The 14,158-nt window shown below is 36.7% G+C and overlaps 1 long non-coding RNA gene across 1 annotated transcript; it reads left to right on the top strand.

The window, feature by feature from the left end:
- Positions 1 to 4,986: 4,986 nt before the first annotated feature.
- Positions 4,987 to 8,730, top strand: LOC113347595. Its single transcript, XR_003359122.1, has 4 exons — positions 4,987 to 6,911; positions 7,542 to 7,659; positions 7,929 to 8,294; positions 8,467 to 8,730. It is a non-coding gene; the product is annotated as an uncharacterized LOC113347595 (long non-coding RNA).
- Positions 8,731 to 14,158: the final 5,428 nt, after the last annotated feature.

Genomic DNA, 14,158 nt, shown 5'->3' on the forward strand with positions numbered 1-14,158 from the left:
ATAACATTTATTGCACTTATTTTTCCCTATGGGTAAAATGATCATTTTCACAGACTGTAATATTTACTTGGGTTAATTGATTTTGGTACTTACATTTTGTCCAAAATTAGTGTTTGGTCTAATATTTGTCCAACTTAAGCTTTGGTACCTGAAAATAACGTTGACTGTCTTTGACTCTGTTAAGTTAAATATTAATAAAATTAACCATTTAAACATTTAGCCATTTACAATTATATCCCTATTTGTTAAAAAAATTACATGGATATCTACACCCAAATACTTCATTTCTCATCTTATGATCTTAAGAATATATCGTCCCCACCACTACACCCCCTCGGGACATAAAATCTACTTATATCGCCGTCACCACCTGGCCGCCACAAATTGAAGAAATAAAAAATCCACGAATGCCTTCGCTATAAAGAGATTTTGAGTGGGATTTCTCGATCCATTTGGAGGAGTGAATATTTGTTGGTGGATTTATTGAGTTTTCTGATGCGAATCTAAGAGAAGTTAGAGAACAGGTAGACTGCTCTAAAATAATTTTGAGAATACATCACCACCGTCAAGGGTATCTCAGCCACTCGAACAAACAGGACAATAAAACCACAACACACTGAAGCCTTGATGCTTAGTTCACTGTCAATTATTTTCTGAATCGGGACCAAGGTTCTCAGTCTCCATAATATTTATTGCACTAATTTCTAGTAAGGATAGTATGGTGATTTTCACCGTCTGTGTGATATTTGTTGTACTTATTTCCAATAAGGGTAATTTGGTCATTATGACAGTCTCCATAACATTTATTGCTCTTATTTCCCCTAAGGGTAAAATGGTCATTTTAGCAGACTGTAATATTTACTTTACTCATATCCGAAAAGGGTGGTCTGATCATTTTGATAGTCTCCATAATATTTATTGCACTTATTTCCAGTAAGGGTAATATGGTCATTTTCACTGTCTGTAATATTCACTTTACTTATTTCCGATAAGGATAGTCTGGTCATTTTGACAGTCTCCATAATATTTATTGCACTTACTTCCAATAAGGGTAAAATAGTCATTTTCACAGTCTGTAATATTTACTTTATTTATTTTTGATAAGGGTAGTCTGGTCATTTTCACAGTCTCCATAATATTTATTTCACTAATTTCCTGTAAGGGTAGTATAGTCATTTTAACCGTCTATGTGATATTTATTGCACTTATTTCCAATAAGGGTAGTTTGGTCAATTTGACAGTCTCTATAATATTTATTGTACTTACTTCCAGTAAGGGTAAAATAGTCATTTTCACAGTCTATAATATTTACTTTACTTATTTTTGATAAGGGTATTTTGGTCATTTTCACTGTCTCTGTAATATTTATTGACTTATTTCTAGTAAGGGTAATATGGTCATTTTCACAATCTTTAATATTTACTTTACTTATTTCCGATAACGGTAGTATGGTCATTTTAACTGTCTCCATGATATTTATTGCACTAATTCCTAGTAAAGGGTAATATGGTCATTTTCACTGTCTGTGTGATATTTATTGCACTTATTTCTAGTAAGGGTAATATGGTCATTTTCATAATCTGTAATATTTATTTCACTTATTTCTGATAAGGGTAGTATGGTCATTTTCACTATCCCCATGATATTTATTGCACTAATTCCTAGTAAGGGTAATATGGTCATTTTCATTGTTTGTGCGACATTTATTGCACTTATTTCTAGTAACGGTAATATGGTCATTTTCACAATCTGTAATATTTATTTCACTTATTTCCGATAAGGGTAGTATGGTCGTTTTCACTATCTCCATGATATTTATTGCACTAACGAATCTGATATATTTCGTCTTCAGTTTATCCGAACAAGAAACTCGGGTCTAACTCTAGCAATCTTTGAACTTGTGATGTTCGAATCTGATATATTTCATCTTTAGTTCATCCGAACGAGAAACTCAGGCTTAACTCTAGCAATCTTTGAACCTGTGATGTTTGAATCTGATATATTTCGTCTTCGGTTCATCCAAACGAGAAACTCATGTCTAACTCTAGTAATCTTTGAACCTGTGATGTTCAAATCTGATATATTTCATCTTCAGTTCATCCAAATCAGAAACTCATGTCTAACTCAAGTAATCTTCGAACCTGAGATGTTCAATTCTAATATATTTCATCTTCAGTTCATCCGAACGAGAAACTCAAGTCTAACTCTAGTAGTTTTTGAACCTATTTTGATCAATTCTGATATACTTTGTCTTCAGTTCATTCGAACGAGAAACTCAAGTCTAACTCTAGTAGTATTTGAACATGTGTTGATCAATTCTGATATATTTCGTCTTCAGTTCATCCGAACGACAAACTCAAGTCTAACTCTAGTAGTTTTTGAACCTGTGTTGATCAATTCTGATATATTTCCTCTTCAGTTTATCTGAACGAGAAACTCAAGTCTAACTCTAGTAGTTTTTGACCTTGTGTTGATCAATTCTGATATATCTCGTCTTCAGTTCATCCGAACGAGAAACTCAAGTCTAACTATATAGTAGTTTTTGAACATGTGTTGATCAATTCTGATATATTTCGTCTTCAGTTCATCCGAACGAGAAACTCAAGTCTAACTCTAGTAGTATTTGAACCTATGTTGATCAATTCTGATATATTTCGTCTTCAGTTCATCCAAACGAGAAATTCAAGTCTAACTCTAGTAGTTTTTGAACCTGTGTTGGTCAATTCTGATATATTTCGTCTTCAGTTCATCCGAACCAGACACTCAGGTCTAACTCTAGTAATCTTCGAACCTGGGATGTTCAATTCTGATATATTTCATCTTCAGTTCATCCGAATCAGAAACTCAGGTCTAACTCTGGTAATCTTTGAACTCGGGATGTTCAATCCTAATATATTTCGTCTTCAGTTCATCTGAATCAGAAACTCAGGTCTAACTCTAGTAATCTTCGAACCTGGCATGTTCAATTCTGATATATTTCATCTTCAGTTCATCCGAATCAGAAACTCAGGTCTAACTCTAGTAATTTTTGAACTCGGAATGTTCAATTCTGATATATTTCCTCTTCAGTTCATCCAAATCAGAAAATCAGGTCTAACTCTAGTGATCTTCGAATCTGGGATGTTCAAATATGATATATTTCGTCTCCAGTTCATCCTAATTAGAGACTCAGGTCTAACTCTAGTGATCTTCGAACCTAGGATGTTCAAATATGATATATTTCGTCTCCAGTTCATCCGAATTAGAGACTCAAGTCTAACTCTAGTAACCTTCGAACCTATGATGTTCAAATATGATATATTTCGTCTGCAGTTCATCCGAATGAGACACTCAGGTCTAACTCTAGTGATCTTTGAACTTGGGATATTCAAATATGATATATATCGTCTCCAGTTCATTCGAATTAGAGGCTCAGGTCTAAGTCTAGTGATCTTCGAACCTGGGATGTTCAATTATGATATATTTTTTTAATCATGTTGTATATATTCCCAACTAAAGCTATTTTTCGCTACCTTGTCTTATCATCTCATTGGCATCTAAGGTACCCAAGTGATCTACTGAAGAGAGCTAGGATAAAATCAGTTTTAGATTGGCATCCCTCCAATTTACACCACAGTGGAGGGTATTTCTTTCAGTTCGCTATATCATATATACAAGGACCTTCAATAGGCGTTTTTACAAATCCAGAAGCAACACGAGATTTTGTATAAATCTTATATGTTGTAAGATTTGTTTTCAAATTGGCTTATACTGTCTGGACACAAGTACTGCTTGTTGGGAAGAAACAATCTAGGGTTTGGTTGAGTCATTGATTTGATTTTCGTAAATTCTTATTTATGGTTAATTTTTGCTTGGTTGGAAACTAATATATTTCATCTTCAGTTCATCCGAACCAGACACTCAGGTTTAACTCTATAAATCTTTGAACCTCAGATGTTGAAATTTTGTTTTTGACACATGGCAAGAAGCTGATTAACTATCAGATATCTATAAACTAATTAAATTGGTGTCATAAGTAAGATTTTTGTTAGAGAGGGAGCAATATGTGATCCGAGGAGAGAAAAACTCGTAGGCGACTCACTAACTAGGTCCGACTTTATATACTTTTGTTACTCGGTCTATAATGCTCCTTGTTTCGTGAATGATCATCTACCTTGCCTCATCCGTAGCAATCTGAAGTCTGAACTCTCTTGATAGGAAATGGAAAGAATCGATACTCATCACCCCACTCAATCTTGTAACTGTAACTGTAAATTCAGATTACGATTAATTAGTGTTGCACTGAACCTCATGATACTCTTGCTCTAGCTTTGTTTTTGTATACTCACTTATCAATTCCTTTCGGTTGTAACTGAAACATCCAACTAAGCTGGAGAGGTTTAATTAACGATCCCCATAAATTGTTTTGATTCCAATTTTTGCCATAATATTACGCTACTAATGTTTGTGTTTTAATTTCACATAATTTTTGGATAACTCACAGAGGATTTCACGAGAAAAAAAATTTCGAACACAAAGGCCAAGTTAACCAATCAATTTATTCTTTAAATATATTTTTTATTTTTTCTACTTTAATTTCAGATATATATCTAAGAAATTAATTAATTTAGGACTAGTGAAACCAACTTCTAGGATTTTATAATTAGTTAATTAAGAAATTAATTGATTTATGAATATCAACGAAGAAGATAAAAAATAAGGGAAACTTAGACCGAGTTGAAAAAATATACAAAACCATACCTTGTTAATGAGTCGACTATAAATTCTGCTCTCCTCGGATCACATTTTGTCCCCGTTTAACAAAAATCCATAAGTAATGGTTTTCTGGCTCTACCACACTATAACCTAGTAAAAGTAAACGTGGGAAGCACACACACGAAAAATCGTGTCCCTATATCTCGTTGAATAGTTAGTCGAGGTAACTATTAGGTTTTCCTATATAACTCTAGAAGAGAGAGAAAATCACTTAACCTAATCCCCATCTTTTTTTCTCTTTCTCCTGCGCCTCTCACACTCGCTGCAAGAACGTGAAACCCTAATTCATGTCATTCTGTCATATTTCTATCTTACATCTTCTTCTATTTCTGTTTTATCCATGTTGTGCATCTGCTGAGAGAGTTTATCTATGATCTGATTGTTACCTAAATCTGCTTTCAAAGTTTAAATCCATGAGTATTGTTAGTCTCGAAATCAAGACCGATAACAAAACCCATTTCTCTAATTTTTCTTAGTCTTTATTTTCAGATTTTTCATCACTGATTTTTTTTATCTTTTATTGATTTTGTTTGACTCTTATTTTGTGAATGGAAGGTTATAGATTTCATGAGTTAAGATTAGGGTTTATTGCCAGTTCTGTCAAATTTAGGGTTAACAGTTTTCCTTTCAAATGGTTGGGAATTGGGGGTTTGTATGATATTTAGAGTTTACTGTAAAAGCATGGGATTTCGATTGAAGTCTTTTGGTAAGTTTAGAGTTTACTGTAAAAGCATGGGATTTCGATTTTGATTCAGATTTCGCTTTTGTAGCATAAGGTTTATTAATGGAAGTAGTTTATCAGCTTTCTGACTTTTATCTCTCTATTCACACAGGCGAAAATTAGCCTAGGTCCAACTATCCTTTGTTCTTTCACCACAAAGTAATACTAATCTCAGATCTGTATATTGGGATTTCGATTTTGTTGTATTATGAGTTGATGCTTTCGAATTAGGGTTTATTCTTCATTTCTTGCTAATTTGTTGTGTCAAATTTAGGGTTTTCAATTTTTCTTTCATAGTTTTTAATAGTTTGGAATTAGGGGTTTGTTTTTCTTATTCAAATTAGGGTCTGAGAATTAGTATGTTGATTTTGGGCTCTGCAACTGTGATGGTGATTCCTGAGTTGCAATTTTTTGTTTTTGTCTTAATTTTGATGAAGTTTTCACAGTCAAATTTTGGGTTTAAATCTTATTTATTTATGACAGTGATAGTTAAGGTTTACTGTGATAGCATGGGGTTTTGATTTAGGTTCAGATTTTCAACTTTGGTAGCATAGGGTTTACTATAATTCTTGTGTTGTTCTTATAAATGGAAGTCATGTTCTTGTTCGCTTTTGCCTTTGTTTCTCTATTTTGCACCAGCAATTTCCCCCCCTACTTATTGGTGCTTTTGTTCAATACTTGCTTGGTCAAAGCATATGGTCTTACTCCCTCTGTAACTTATGTTTCTATGATAGAAAAAGCTTTGCATAAATTTACAGGTATACTCAGTTGAGAGTTCAACCATGATAGTGTTCCTGACTTAAAACTTTGGTTTCAAGTCTTATTTTTTTTGTTCTGAATTTTTATTGCCATTATGATAAAAGGGCAATAGAAATTGATATTGAAGAAACATATTTGCTCTTGTTAATATTTAACTTGTGGTTTGTGTGACCTCTGCGGTGCTGTTATACTTTGCGGCATGTTATTTGTTAAATAGTGATGTTAGAAATCTGGAAAGTAGTGTGTTTCCACAGTTACAGCTTGTGAATTTATGTGTGGAGTGGTGTCATGATTTTTTTTGATGCTATTATAGAACATCATGAGAGTACCCCAAGTAGGGTGGATGAGAGTTGTCATAAACTAAACATTTAGGCCTTGATGTTTCATTGCTTCTAATCTTCACTTACTTATTTGTACTAATATTCTTAACTAAGTAACCAGCTTCCTCTTATGCACTATTTTCTCTTATTAGCTCTACTTATTCTTTTGTTGTCTCTTTTAATAGGTGAAGCGACTTTTGAGTGAGGTGATGGATGTCAATATTCTTTCCTGGGGTTAAGATCACAAGGTATGACTCTGCTACACCTTGCTGCAAAGGGAGGGTATCATAAGGTCATTGATGAATTGCTTGAGAATGGAGCAAATATTGATGCTAGAACAAAGGGTGCATGTGGCTGTAAGTATAAATTACCCTAACTAGTTTTGTTAAGTTCAACAATCAATAAAATAGTGAACAACAGGTCGCTGACTTTTTTTTTTAATCATTTTTTTAGGGGAAGGTTAGGTTCCATCTCACATATATATCGTACCCCACCCTTGCAAAGGGTGGCTTGACACCCTATTGAATGTTTTAGTTGTTACCTTTTGATGTTATATCTAGATAAAAGGTAGAGGTTGTTTAGTAGGATACCTGTTAGGAAATTTCTATCATCTTCTCTCTTTTCTAGCATCCCTATTTTATGTTCTATATCCGTTAGCTTACACCTACACGTTCCAGCAACAAAGATTACTAGCTTTGGTACTCCTGTGGATTTTTTTTTCAAATTGGCTTAAATTTTCTTGACAAAAGTACCACTAGTTGGGAAGAAACAATCTAGGGTTGGTTGGGCCATTGATTTGATGTTCATAAATTCTTATTTATGCTTAATGTTTGTGTAATTGAAAACTCAGTTCTCTTATTTATGCCTTCCTCGTGTAATTGGAAACTCAGTTCTCTTATTTATGCCTTCCGAGGAAAGAGGCTTATGCAGCCAGTATAGCTTGATTCATATATTTGGTGCTAATATCTGGTATTCGTCTGGTACAGATTCACCACCTTGGTGGCGGCATTAGATGCTACAAATTCAAAACCTCGGTGGCGGCATTAGTGTATGGCTTTCCACAATTTAAGCTGGTGTTTGGTCACGGCTTGTGAAACATTTAATGTTAGTAATCAGTTTTATTTTGATACTATTATGATTATGGTCTTCTACTACATTCCAGAGTTTTAGTCATGTATTCAGAATCTGAAATGTTGTGTACCCCCTTTAGTATCTGAAATGTATTCAGCATGTTAGGCACACAGTAGTTATGTGTAATCAACTTAGTTTTGTTCGTACAGTTTTGTGTTTGATAACTCATGAGTTATGTCTGCTGAAGTATTTTAGGCCTTGATGTCTGATTACAAAATTGTTGATGGTTATGGCACCTGCAGATGCAGGCAAGTACTCTGCTTTCTCCTACCATTTGACTTAGTACCATAACATGGTGATGAAGGTCAACTAATTGCTGCATTTGCTACAAAAATGCAAAGCCTTCCACATTTCAGGTGATTCTCATTTCGTTTTTTTCAATTTAAGTGCGGCATTTGCTAATGGAATTTGTGTATGATGTACTTGGAAGTAATTATTTATTGGAGCCGAAAAGGTATGAAGAGATCAGAAAACTCATTCTAACTTGAAAAAAATTAGGGTGTGGTGGTCTGGTTCAGATTTTTTTAACTTCTCACTCTCTTTTGGTGCAGCCAAACACAAAACTAGGTTCCTCTGTTCTTGCTCTTGATTTTGGTTGTGCTCTTTAGGTATGTCTACTTGACCTTTTCCCTTCATTTTCTTGTAGTGTTCTCTATCTTTCTTAATCCAATTATTTTTTCAACTCCTACCTTGCTCTCTTTTTTCAACTCCTTAGTTTCTTGAATGATTGAATCGGTCATCCTGTCAGTCATTGATTGTTGAATACCAATTTTTCTTCAGATTGGGTTTACATAAGAAGGAAAAAGGCTTGATGGTAAGGCACATGCTGAACAGATTACGCGTCATCAAGGAGATGCATTACTTTGAGGAGCTTTGTCGCAGCTCAGAGTGTTAGGTTTGAATTTTTTTGGGTTTAATTTCATAATGAATAGAATGATTCTGTTGTATGTGTTCGTAATGAATGTATGAACCTTCTTTGTAGAATGCATGAATTTATGAATCTTCTTTTGAGAATGCATGAACTGCAGATTGAAAAATAAGAAATTGCAGGCCTGGGTTCCAGGTTTAGTTTTAGTTGTATTATAGGCCTGTAAACCGGAAGTCCAGGTCCATGAGAATGATCTGGGCTACCCATTTCTTTTATCGTAACTGAAAGAATTGTCACTGGGATACTGTGACAACAATTGTTAAGGTAAAAACAACGTGTGTCATCTTACAAATGAGAGTACAAAAGCCGTGACAACAGGATGACACGTGTCGACGAAAAATCGTTGCAAGGATTGGTAACAGTTATAACCGTTGCTCTATATATGGTTATTAAAACACGTGTCACATTATGAATTGTTGTATATATAGATAACAGATAAACCTTTAAGATAAATGTGACAAATATGACACGTGTCGAGATCATAAAAATTAGCTCAATTGTGGCTATTAATTATTGTAATGATGCGTCTGTATCTGGATATTCTAACAGATAAAACCGTTACAAACAACAATCACAATTATTAATAACGGCCTATTTACAACAGGATAACCGTTACAAATGTAATAAATAACAGAAACAGCCTGTGACAGAATCCTGGAAGTGGTGTGGTGCCACTCAATGTGGAAAAGGACAAAACAGAAAATCCACTTATTTCCTAACAAAAAGCTTGCAGACATTTATGCTTGCCGGCCGCAAAGGGACAACATCTTTCCGGCTGCAAAGGAAAAACGAGGAGGTCGAGGACTAAATAATCGAATCAGGACGACGTCATAGTTAGCAACAACATGAATTTGCACATTGGCAGTTCATATGTCATGACATTTACAATTTTCTCTGCCGGTTGTGAATGGTTTGTAAGAGTAATGCAACTGAAAATGGATTAGTAAAAGATTTTTCATTGCTGCTTTGAATAAAAAGAAAAAACATTACCAGAGTTGTTTTTCATTTCACAAAGAACTAATAAAAACCCATAGCTACATCTTTTTATATGCTAACTTTTTTTTTCCTTTACTAATACGGAGGGGAGGATAAGAGGTTGCCATTTTGTTCACCCTAGAAGTTACCTGCCCAATTGAGATGGCTCATTTGAGACTGTTGGTATGTACCAACTTGACCTCCAGGAGCAGCTTCAGGCACACCAACATTACTCCGCATCCCAGAAACCATGTGATGGGTGTTTCCCATCGGGGTAGGTTGTTGTGCCGGATGATACAATCCAGGAAATTGCACATGTGCAGCTTGTGGTGTTGCGCCTTTGTAAGAAGCATGTCCTGTGTGTAACTGCATGTATCCATGTGGTGCTTGCCCTTGCATGTTAAAGTAGGGATTTGACTGCATTCCTGGAATCTCCCTTGGAGTCTGAATCCAAATTTCAGAAGTCTCCGCCTATAATATTTAGCACAATAGGATTAGGAAAGGATTCATACAAGTTTCCTTTCTCTTAATATATAAGCATGCACAGTGGTTCCACCATCTTTATGTCAACCAATAATGCTAGTGAGTTAAAAACTCTAACTCCAATAATTTCAAGCAAGGCTATGATAAAAACAGGCTCGCACACAACCCCTCCTTCCTGAATGAGCTTACCAGAAAAAGATCTCTGAAAACTTATGAACCCCAGGACTTATAATCCCTTTTCCAAATATACCATTGGTTTGATCGACTTCCACAAAAAAAAAAACAAGGACAATTGACAGTAGGGACACGTGAATTCTATGACTCTCGTGTCCCATTCTAGGTTAAACTACAATGCCACTCCCCAAAATAGCTGATCCGTGTTCAGTCCAACAGATAACTAAGCTAATGCAAGCTGAGTAGTGAAGGTCATAACAAGAACTAATAGCATTGAAAGAACAGAAAAAATACCTGGGGATTTGGAATATAAATGCTTCCAAGGCTTCCATCTTTGTACTTGTGCCTGCTGAATCCTCAAGTCCACTACCAACCGCAATTGGGCCCTGGGCATTAATAGCATATCCGCCTGGATTTGCAAAATTTCCAAACCCTGAAGGATGATTACCCGCGGGAATGGGCTTATGGTGGGTTTGGTCGCAAAATTCACAATTTCCAGGAATTTGTAATCCCACGAGATTACAAATTATGGGATTCATGTAAATACCTCATATGTTTGGTAACTCAGTTGAGATTGTTAGGATTCAAATTTTCTTGTGTTGAAGTCCATGTATTGTTTGGCATTTCCCTAAGAATCTTAAAATTGTATATATATGGGTTTTGGAGTAAAAAAAAGTGGGTCCATATATCCCCTGATAAGTTTCCCAGCAAATCTTAGGGGGGAGGGGTCGGATTCCATATGGAGGATTTGCTGGATAAGTGAATCCAGTTGGAAATGTAATTCCAGGGATTTTGGGCAACCAAATGTAGCGAGGTAAACGTAATTCCACCAAATCCACTGAACCCATAAATTCCATTTTTAAAATTCTGCATCCAAACCCACCATTAAATTGTTGGGTTCCGTATTTGAGACTAGTGGCAGCCATGTGTGAGCTGGTTCCTGGCATCAACAAGTAGCTGCTGCCATTTGGAGGATGGGAATAGGTAGGGTTATCCCCATCTTGGTACACTTTGTTGAAAATACACTCATTTTAAGCGTAGTTTGGTATTGTTGTGAGTTTCACAAAAGTGCTTTTCTGTTGTGTTTTGTTGTGCTTTGCGTTGCCGCGCTGTGCTTTGCGTTGCCGTGCTGTGTTTTAAAAATAAAGTAGTCAGACGTTTGGTAAACTATAATATGTTAAGTGTTGTGGAATCAACAAACTGTAGATTCTGTTTGGTAAATTATCATGTTGAAGTGTTTATGATGTGCCTAATGACAAAAATAGACATGGTTTAAAAATTCTTTTTAAATTACATGTATTAATAATAAAATATTTTTTATTTTGAATATTATTTAAATAAAGATAAAAACTTTTCTTTTCTTTTTTAAATAAAATCTTCTTCTTTTTAAGATTGTGGGGGTACCTCGGCCTGTTTCAATTCCAGTTCAGCTGGACAGTGATGTCGAGCTTGATGTTGTGACCGTTGACGCAGTTTTTCGAGCTCCAATTCGCACTGTGAAGAGCATACCAAGAGGGTGTAAGCTGACGTTTTCTCATGCCCTGAAGGCATCTCTTTTGAATGTTGTTGCAGAACCTAATTTGACTAGAAATTGGGTTTGGTTGTTGTTGTTGCCCCGCTGTACGCTGCAAGTGTTCATTCCTAAGGAGAGGAAAGAGATCAAGTCTGGGAATCGTAAGGCGCTGAAACAGAAACAGATTCTTCGCACACTAGCAATCTGGAGTGAACCTGGAGGAGCACAACAACTGGTCAGGGAGGTTTTGCAGGTAAAGCGAATTGTGGGGTTTAAGGGTGTGGACGACACGGAGGAAGATAACAGGCTAAGCTCCAATGTCTCTACCTGTTTGCGCAAGGTTGCGGATGGGCATTACACTGCCGCGATCAAAGCCATCAGCTCTTCGGGGGTAGCGCCATATAACGAAGAGACAAGGAAGGCGCTTGAAGATAAACCCCCGCTCATGCCTCCTCCACAGAAACCAACTTTCCCACTGCGTGAGACACCTTTACTAGCTGGCGGAGGGACAATTTTAAGTTGTATTAAGTCGTTCCCTAAGGGGACTTCATACGGAAAGGATGGTCTTCGGGCAAAACATTTATTGGATGCCTTTTGTGAAGATGGTTCCACGGTCGCTGTTGATTTGATTATGGAGATAACACGGGTAGTAAATTTGTGGTTGAGTGGCAGATGCCCACTTAATATGGCAGAGTTTATTGCTTCAGCGCCCTTAACACCTCTCCTTAAACCTGACAATAGTATTCGTCCTATTGCCGTTAGTACAATTTTGCGTCTTCTGGTGTCCAAAGTAGCCATGAAGGGGGTAGGTCAGGACATGGCATCTTATTTACAAGATTTTCAGTTTGGGGTGGGTGATGAGGCAATCCTACACGTTGTAAACATGTATGTTAGTAAAAATCATGCAGATGCTAGCTTGACTATGTTGACAGTTGACTTCACAAATGCCTTTAATCTAGTTGACCGAACAACCATGCTTTTTGAGGTGCGTAATTTATGTCCATCTATATCGCCATGGGTCGAATACTTGTATGTCCAACCTGCGAGACTGTATGTGGGGGATGATTATATTTATTCGTCTACAGGAGTGCAACAGGGTGACCCTCTAGAGCCTTTGTTTTTTGCTTTGGTGATTCATCATCTTATTACAAAGATAAATAAACAGTGTACGCTATCCTTGCAGGCTTGGTATCTTGATGATGGCACTATTATTGGTGACACTGCAGAAGTGACTAAGGCACTTGCAGTAGTTCAGACAGATGGGCCTGAGTTGGGACTTATATCTCGGAAAACAGAAATTTTCTGGCCCTCTGGTGATGACCGGAGAGATGGGATGTTTCCTACTGGAATTTCAAGGCCGGATAAGGGGATCAAGTTATTGGGTGGTACGATCAGCCTCGATATTGGGTTTGTGCAAGAACTTACTATCCGCAGGGCAGAAAAGACAATGGATTTAATGCAAGTTTTATCCAAGCTTCGTGATCCTCAGTGTGAATTGTTACTATTATGTGCTTGTATGGACATCTCCAAGCTGCTCTTTGGACTTCGTATTTGCTACCCAGAATATACTACAGCTGCGGTAGATATCTTTGATAGAGGATTGAGAGAGGTGGTGGAGGGTATTGTGGTGAGTGGAGGTTCTTTTTTTGGGGAGCTCCAATTGAGGTTATCTACCCTGCCTATTAGATATGGAGGCCTTGGGTTAACACTGCTAAGGAGGCGTCGCAATGTGCTTTTATAGCATCACGTGTGCAATCCTGGGGCCTACAAGATCACATTTTAAGGGACAGTGGGGTTGAATGCATGGATGACAACTTTTATAAGGATTTGCAGGCATTACAAGTAACTCTTCCTGACTATGACTTTAGCAGCTTTGCCAGTATTAGATCGCCCCCCCTCCCCCCAAAAGCACAAAGCAATCTGGCGAGTGCTCTTTTTGGTAAAGTAGTTAAAGACCATGATAGAGTTTACGAGCTTTCGAATAGACAGAAAGTGGTCTTTGGTTGCCTTCAAGCAGCGCATGATCGGGATTTTCTTCTTGCTATTCTGATTGAGGGCCTTGGGAAGAAGATGTCACCTGTAGAATACCGGTCCATCCTTAAATACAGGTTAATGATTCCTCTGTACCCCTATGATACACAGTGTCCTGCTTGCATTACAGGATGTTTGGACTCGTTCGGGAACATGCAGTCCACTGCAAGGTATATCCTGGTTTTAAATATATACATGATCATGTGAGGGATACGTTGTATGACGTATTGTGGAGAGCTAGTATTTCGACAAAGAAAGAGGCGCAAGTCAACTTCTTGACTAACCCACTTGAAGGGAGATCTACACTTAGGCCGGCTGACGTTCTTATTTTTGGATGGGATAATGGCAAACATGCATGTGTTGACCTC

The sequence above is a fragment of the Papaver somniferum genome, chromosome 2 (assembly GCF_003573695.1).
Source record: "Papaver somniferum cultivar HN1 chromosome 2, ASM357369v1, whole genome shotgun sequence".
NCBI lineage: Eukaryota > Viridiplantae > Streptophyta > Magnoliopsida > Ranunculales > Papaveraceae > Papaver > Papaver somniferum.